Source organism: Pogona vitticeps, chromosome 11 (assembly GCF_051106095.1).
Source record: "Pogona vitticeps strain Pit_001003342236 chromosome 11, PviZW2.1, whole genome shotgun sequence".
NCBI classification, from domain to species: Eukaryota; Metazoa; Chordata; class Lepidosauria; order Squamata; family Agamidae; genus Pogona; species Pogona vitticeps.
Window position 1 is genome coordinate 11,217,307 of NC_135793.1, and position 8,054 is coordinate 11,225,360.

At 42.2% G+C, this 8,054-nt stretch overlaps 1 long non-coding RNA gene across 1 annotated transcript; it reads right to left on the reverse strand.

Annotated features, from left to right (window-relative positions):
- Positions 1-832: 832 nt before the first annotated feature.
- LOC144584462 (uncharacterized) lies at positions 833-5,842 on the reverse strand. The gene is made up of 2 exons (XR_013538725.1): positions 3,447-5,842; positions 833-2,968 (listed from the first exon to the last, which is right to left on the reverse strand). It is a non-coding gene; the product is annotated as an uncharacterized LOC144584462 (long non-coding RNA).
- Between the last annotated feature and the right edge of the window lie 2,212 nt (positions 5,843-8,054).

Below are 8,054 nucleotides of genomic sequence, written 5' to 3' on the forward strand. Positions count from 1 at the left end.
TACCTTCCTGCATCAACAGCTGTGAACAACCCCGTTTCCTGCTTCAGAGAGAGGACAGCCGGAAGCTGCTCAGAAGCCAGAGAGAGAGAGGCTATGGCAAAGAAGTGGTTCTCTCTCTCTATCTATCTATCTCTCTTTCCCCCCCCCCCAATGGTTTATCCCCAGGATCCTGGCCCTTCTCCACCTCTCTCAAGTCCGGGTTGTGCTTTATTTTCCCCTACACTCAAACGGCAAGCTAACTGAAACACAGGCTGGATTGGAAGGGAGCAAGCAAGCTCAGGAAATGGTCAGGGCGGCTTTTCTCGACAAGATAAAATCTACAACGTGCGATCCGGCACATCCCTTCCTTTCCTGAACGGGGAGACAAAACTGCTACCCACGCTCTACTACCACCTCTCCGGTCGTCTTGGAACTGACCACAAGGAAGCCTCTTCTGACCAAAATCCACATCGTTTTGCTAAGACAAGTGTGCAGGTCGCCACTTACCAGCCACCCGTAGGCATCTTACACATTTCTACTCACAGAGGAGGCCCACAGGGTTCGGTGGCGTTGAGGCCGGACCTGACAAAGACCTCCACCCGAAACCCTGCAGCTGAATCACCTAATTGAGAAGACGGGGGTGCTTCTCAAATCCCACCCACCTCCCGAGGAGGTGCCCAGAAAAAGATCCTTGTTCTTCTATCTGATCAACAACTGGAGATAAAAGCAAGGTTCCCCCCCCCCCCCCGGGGTCAAAACTGGGTTTGGAGCAGCTGGTCCCAACTGGGCACATTCCACAGGATGTTGGACTACAGCTCCTATCATCCACAGCCACCACGGCCTCCATCAGCTGCAGAAAATCTTTTGCCAGTTCGGTTCTTTGATGGGACAGGAAGGACCGTTAGAACGCTTAGCAAGGCAAGGCTGGAGAACCTTGGCAACTTTGCTTCGCTCAATTTGAAAGCCGGCCCTTGCCGGCAAACAGACCATTTCTGATACGATTTAAAAAAGAGATAAATTACCAACATGTCCACATTTGTAACTCTCAAGAATTCCAAACTTCTAAGATTCCACTCCTCAGCAAAGACATATTTTTCCCCCAGAGCACAGGTTCCGCAGAACTTCTGTTTATAATGAACGCCTGTGTATCACACTTCGTCATCACAGATGTTATTTTTCACATCACATAGGGAAGCACAGTCTAAATATTACACGACTGTCATTACTGGTCATCTTGCTTCCCCTATTGTAAAACCCCGCCTCTAAGGGGGGGGAGAGAACCCCTGATTTTGTCACATGTACTGTACTGCCCACTCATCCCGATGGTTGCTCCCCAATAAATATAATCATTTATTTTAATAATACTGTGGTTTATTCATTCTCTAAAAGGAGGTACTGTATTTGGTTTACAATTATACTCTATATCACTCCTGGTAGTTGACGCTGCTCCTTTTCAGAATATGTGTTGAAGTGATGAAGTGGACTGCAGTCAAACAAAGTGTGTGAGTCTTTAAGAAGCCACTGGACAATCTGCTGGTTGTACTGTAATGCCCTTTTTCTAGGTTCTACAAACCCACATAAAGGGGTACCATTTCGTTCTGCTTACTGGAGAGATACATGATTGAATAAACCCATTTCTAGTTCATGTGTTCCTTGCCTGTATTCCCTTGTAAATTCTGTTTTCTACATCCACCTGAATTTGTTTTTTAAAAAGTAATATTTGTGTATTTATTTATACACTTAGTTCTGAAAGCATTTCCCTTCAAAAGGAACATTTCCAAACATGTTGCCTCTCAAAACATACTTATCTAAATATATTTTCCTTCTAAGTACACATTTTTCCCAATGCATTTTGGTACTTTAAAAAAATAGCTGAGAAGTGCATCATAACATTTGAAAAAGTGGAAATCTAATAGGTAAATTTATTACGTACTGCTTTATACACACACCCCATCATAATCCCAATCACTGTGTTTCTGCACTTGAGCCAGACAGACTGTTCCAGGAACATCATTCGGGGATGAATTTTGAACTTTGAATTCAAAGTTCCTTCTTTCACCTGGCAGACTGAATCAGCACACTAAGCTACATCAGCCTACATAGATATTTTCCTTCCCACTAGTTTTGGTGGGAGGAATTGTATTTTTAAAACCATCAGGAAACAAATAAGCAAAACCATAGATAAACCTAATCTCTCATGAGAAAGAACTGCATGGCTTTGGATGATAACACCAAGACAAACTACAACTAGCTTCTGAAAGAACAAAGATGGTTAGGAACCAAGGGTATGTTTTAGGATTCAGCACCAACGGAATTTGAATTCCCCCATCCTCTCTTGCCATAGCACTCTGTGACAGTAAAAAACCTACTCCAGAGTGTTCTAAGGAAGGTTTTAGGATGCAAGGAAGTGGTCAGTATGAGCAAAGAGAGCCACCAGAAGTTCACTACTTTGTCCTGACTAGAGATAGACATGAACCAAACTGGGCCAAACCACCAAACTGGTGCTCTATTCCTGACCTCTGTGGAGGAGAACAAATATATATGTATTGTTGACTACTTTTTTTCCCTTTTTGGGTGAAAAATCCAAAAGATTGCTCTGCTGCTGTGGGTCACATTAAAGAAGGAACTACGGGTGGATGAAGAATAGCAATTTGTCCCTGAGAGAGAGAGAGAGAGAGAGAGAGAGGAATTTCCCTACACAATCAACCATATTGGAAGAAACTACTGGCACAGAAAGGTGACATTTTTTAAAAATTAGAAGCATTGGATGAGTTGTTTGTATCCAACTGATCAATCAGCTTCTCTTTCTGTGTTCCCTGCCTGTGTGCTTTGCTTCTCAAAGTGACAAAAGTCTTCTGTGAACTACAAAGAAGAAAAAGTGGTGAAGAAGGAAATCACCTAATAACTCACTCTTGCACTGGACAGGAGAGATCTTCAAAGTCTTGGAAGGTCTTTGGAGAGGCTTTTGTTATGAGAGAGGCCGTATTACCTACAATAAGAACAATTTAAAGTATTATTTCAATCCCTGGTGTATGACAAATTTGATATGTCATAAGAAGTTTACTTAAATGGTTAAAGATATCTGTCCATCCTAATATAAGCTTGCTTTTGGGTTGGAATTGGTCATGGTGATGGGGAGGTAAAATCAGGCTTCACTTATGAGACATGTGGCTTTGAAGGAAATACATTACTGAAAGAAAAACATACCAGTTTCTCATTACAAAGCTGCCATCCTATTTAGTTTGATCCTTCTCCTCCCACACTTGCAGCTGGTCTGCAAAGCAGCAGCAAAAGGTGGGCACATACAGAGAAAGAGAAAGAGAATTCTGTTCTCTAGGTTTCACAAAAGAAATACAGTGGTGCCCCGCATAGTGAGGTTAATCCGTTCCAGATTAACCTTCGCCATGGGAAAACATCGTAAAACGGATCAAAAACTCCAATGCGTTCCAAATGGGCCCAAAACTCACCATTCTCCGATGTTTTCCCTTGTTCCGGCGGCCATCTTGGGTGTACCAGCGGCCATTTTGAGCATCCCGGCAGCCATTTTGGGTATACCGGTGCCCATTTTTTGTGTTCTGGCGGCCATCTTGGGTGTACCAGTGGCCTTTTTTTGTTCCGGCGGCCATCTTGGGTGTTCCGGTGGCCATTTTTTTGTTCCTGCGGCCATCTTGAGTGTACCAGCGGCCATTTTTTTGTTCCGGCGGCCATCTTGGGTGTACCGGCACCCATTTTTTGTGTTCCGGCGGCCATTTTGGAGCAGCAGGACAGCTGTTCCCCCATCGTAATGGGAGTGTGCCCTCGCATTAGCGATGGGGAAATCCGCATCGCAATGCGGATTCATCGTTCAACGGTGCACTCGTTATATGAGGCACCACTGTAGACATGTTTTGGTGTGTTTTTATCCCCTTAGCAGAAGAATAATTAAGAAGAAGTCCCAAAGCTGAAGTCCTTGTTTAGAAGCTGTCACCAGATGGAGTAAAAGACTGGAATAAATAACTGGAAAAGCTCTGAACTGGGGTGTAATGTACTGGTTGCAACCACCTGTGTGGCCTCTGATGGATGGATGCTGCCCAGCTACATGTGTTTGTTTCCATTTGTTTTGGTGTCTCTTCTGCAGATGTTTCCTTACTATTACCTGGCACAAAGAGTTCTTAGCTGAAAACACTGTTTTTAAAGATGCCGTTCCTTGCATTTCACTCATCCTTTATATCTCTTTAATATGCAGCGAAAGCCCTGAGGGCAGAGATACCAAGGAAAGAAAGAGAAGTAAAAAAGAAAGAAAAGGGGGAGGGGGGGAAGCCATCCTGTGACTTCTAATAAAATCAGACTGCAAGTTCAGTTCCTCAGGTTCTTATGAAGTGTTATTGCCTACTACTCAGAATATTTATACAGTTTTGCTGTAAACTAAAGTAATTTACCCAGCTAATATGTTGTATTGCCAGCTTGCTTTCAGCTGTGAAAGTTTTGGTACTTTCCATCCCCTGAAGCAAGGTTTTGTGAATGGCAAATTTCCCAGGTAGCAAAATAATAGTGTCATTAAGGCAATTAAAATGTGTTCAGACAAACAAACAGCATCTCCGAGTGAAGAACCCTGCACGGTAAGTTGAAACATGCCTCAGTTAATGTGGCATAGATCTCCATGAAACTGTATTACGTAGCTCTCTGAATGTGCAGGGGAATAGAATTTGTTTTAGAGATAGTATGAGAAATCATAACAGGATATTCAACTAGTGCAAGTGGCCCTACTCAGTTTATATGTGTGGGAAGAGTCAGGCCCTGGCCACACCCCAATTCTGCTCATCAAACACCAACTACATAAGAAGAGCCCTGCTGGATCAGGCCAAGGGCCCATCTATTCCAGCTTCCTGTATCTCACGGAGGCCCCACCAGATGCCTCTGGGTGCACATGAGAGAACTAGAGACCTGTCTCTTGATACCCATCCCCTGCATCTGTCTAATGCCTGCTCTTCTGTCCTGTTCCCCTAAGAGGGATGGGTTTAATTTTTTTGAGGAAATAAATGCAAAGACTTTTCTATTCAGTCAGGCAATTGACAACTGGTTCCATAAAGGAACTCACAGCTTTACATTTACAGGAGACTAGCAGGGCTGTGGGGGACAGGACATAATGATGGAGGCCACTCCTTCATGGAACTGCTGTACACCAGAGGCAACACCAGGTAACAAGTTGGCAAGTGCCATCTGTTGAGAAAGGACTTTTTGATGAGTGGCTCTGTGTACTTTTTTTTTTTTACCTTTTCTTCTAAAGTATTCTTAATTTGTTTTAACGCAATTGTTGTTTGTTTTTTAAATTATCGTATCCATTATTGCAATTTTATATTATCACTTATAGGGATTGCAGCTGTAGGGTTTAGGGTTTTTTTTTTTAAAGACCTATTTATTTAGCCTGCCTTGAAGGCCTATATTAGGACAAAGATGGGAACTTAAATAAATAGACAGAGAGAGATTTGATAAGCCTTTCCCGGGATGCACATATATCTATATAAATAGCACAGAAGGATCAAGACCAAAAATTTATAATGGAGAAAATGAATGATCAGTTCGGTCATTCCATCTGAAGATGGATCAAGTTTAATTCTTTAAAATCTGGTTTTAAATCCCTGTATTTGTTGTTGTTCTTCCCCCAGCCATTTTCGTGTTCTGGAAATAAGATTGCGACCACTTTTGTCTTATACTCTCTTCCTTTTAAATAATTAAATGGCAGAAGATGCAACATGATTCAACATGAAATACCATATTGCATTCGGCCAGTGTAAGTGGTTAACAATTTCACTTACATTGTTTTTACTGCAAATTTTCCAAAATCTTGAGATTTCCTAATTACATTTGATGGAAATCATTTGAGATTATGGGGAATATCAGACAAAGCTAAATAGACAGATTTGTCCAGCCAGTGATGGCTAGTCCATTAGGGCATCTCTCTCTCTCTCTCTCTCTCTCTCTCTCACACACACACACACACACACACACACAGAGAGAGAGAGAGAGAGAGAGAGAGACGGAAAGAGAAAGAGAGAGGAAGAGGAGAAGGAGAAAGGAAATGAGAAAATGTGCTTGAATATGCCAGCTGTCCAGTTTTGGAATCTGGCACATAAGGCAACAGAAACAGGTAGGCATATTTCTAATTTAGAGTTGTATTTTTATACTCTTCCATTGCATTTTTGAGAGAATGGATAGAGTGGAGGTGAAGAAGCGTCTGAGTCAATTTCCCCCGCCCCTATTTCCTAATTCATCCTTCCTCTACTGATGTGCTTCCTGCCGCACCAACGTCTGGTGGGCACCAGCTACCACTGGTCCAGCCCTGTCAAAGATGGGAGAGTTGGCAGCAGAAGTGAGTTTGGATGACTGCAGGATAACACACAGCAGAAGGAATCAGTTCTGCACAAAAATAATTAGGCCAAATTCCAAAATTCAGCTAGTTTATCAGAAGGACATAACAGGTGGCTGCACGTACCTGTAAAACATGAACAGTTTTTCCCTTATGGGACTGGCATGCTTTGCGGTGAGCCCCTGCAGGTTTCTTGTTCTATTCTAAAACAACGTATTGCACAGAGGCAAATATAAATTAACAGATTTGCGAGTCATTCTAAATGTGTTTGGTATTCATTGTAGCCGCTAAACACTGAAAGGCAAAATAATTTTTTAAAGAAAAAAATTGACTGTAAACACCATCTTTTCTATTTATTGGCCTTTAATGCCACGGGGAAGAAAACCACACTTCACAGCTGTGTGTATCTGTCATCTCTTTGACGTACTAAAAGCTGCCATTCACCCCCCTCAAAATGCATTTTCATCGTATGATAATTTAGGCAGAATGAAGCAAGCTAAGTGAGACTCTGCGCGCCCTTTGGTGTCAGCTGAGTGTGTCTTGTCTCTGTTTGTTTTTCCTGATCTGTGATTCGTGTGGGAAGAGCTGAAGAGAGAGGATGTGGAGGACGTTGGCATTTAGTTTGGCAGAGCAAAGAGAAAGAGACTTCTGGAGGCCTTTGGTGCCAGATGAAGGATGCTTCCACTTGTATATTTGTTGGTCCCACTAGTTATGTAGCCACTGCTAAGTATGAAATTAGGAAAATCAGGACAAGAGACTCAGACTTCAGCACATACATCTGAAGAATTCACATTGTGAGGGGAAACACATTTCCATATAGGAAACATGCATTCAATCTTAATGTGTAATTCAATGCTCAGGTGACTAATATTTCCATGATTACTATGTCCAGGGCACATCCCAGTGGGAAAATTGACAGTAAGTTCACCTTCATAGGAAATGTGGATCACAGTAACATTTTAAGTCAAAGCAATCTGGGGTGACACTACAGGGACACACCTTATGCATGTTCAAATGTTCAAGCCCTTGAACTAAAAAAGGGTATGCAAACTAGAGGGAAAACAGAGAAAGGAAGGTACAAAGAGACAACTATATTACACAAGCCACAGTATTCTGCTTTGAATTTTCTTGCGTACCAATAATGTTCCAATATTTTCATTGTGTCTGCTCTATAATTGGCTGCATGATCTGAATCCAAGTCCACCTAACCAAAGTCCATTCCTCTACTTACATACTATTGCAATTTTTTGAGCAATCAGCTGTGCAACGGAGATCCCCAACAGGATACCGGCCAAGTATTTTTTTAATTATAAGAGATCTATTATCTTATGTCACTTGAAGAAATTCTAATCACCTCTCAGGATTATCAGCTCCACAGCAACTGTTTGAAAACTGAGAACATTATCATCTTCATCTTAGAAATGCAGAGCTGGAAGGGACCCTATGGATCATCAAGTCCAGTTCCTCTCAAGGAGGCACAGCGGGGAACGGAATTCCTAACCTCTGCAGCCAGATGCCTAAACTACTTTATTTTATTGGACTCCTGGTCATCCGATCTCTATATTTTAAACTGTCAGTAAGAGTGCATTCAGACATACGGTTGAGGAAATGAGTTCTCTTGGGTTAACCACAATGGCCAGAATACTATTGAAATTGTGTCAGGTAAAGCCAGAAACTGAGTAAACAATATTTCCAATGATCAGTCCCATGCTTAAATATGCCCAGGTTG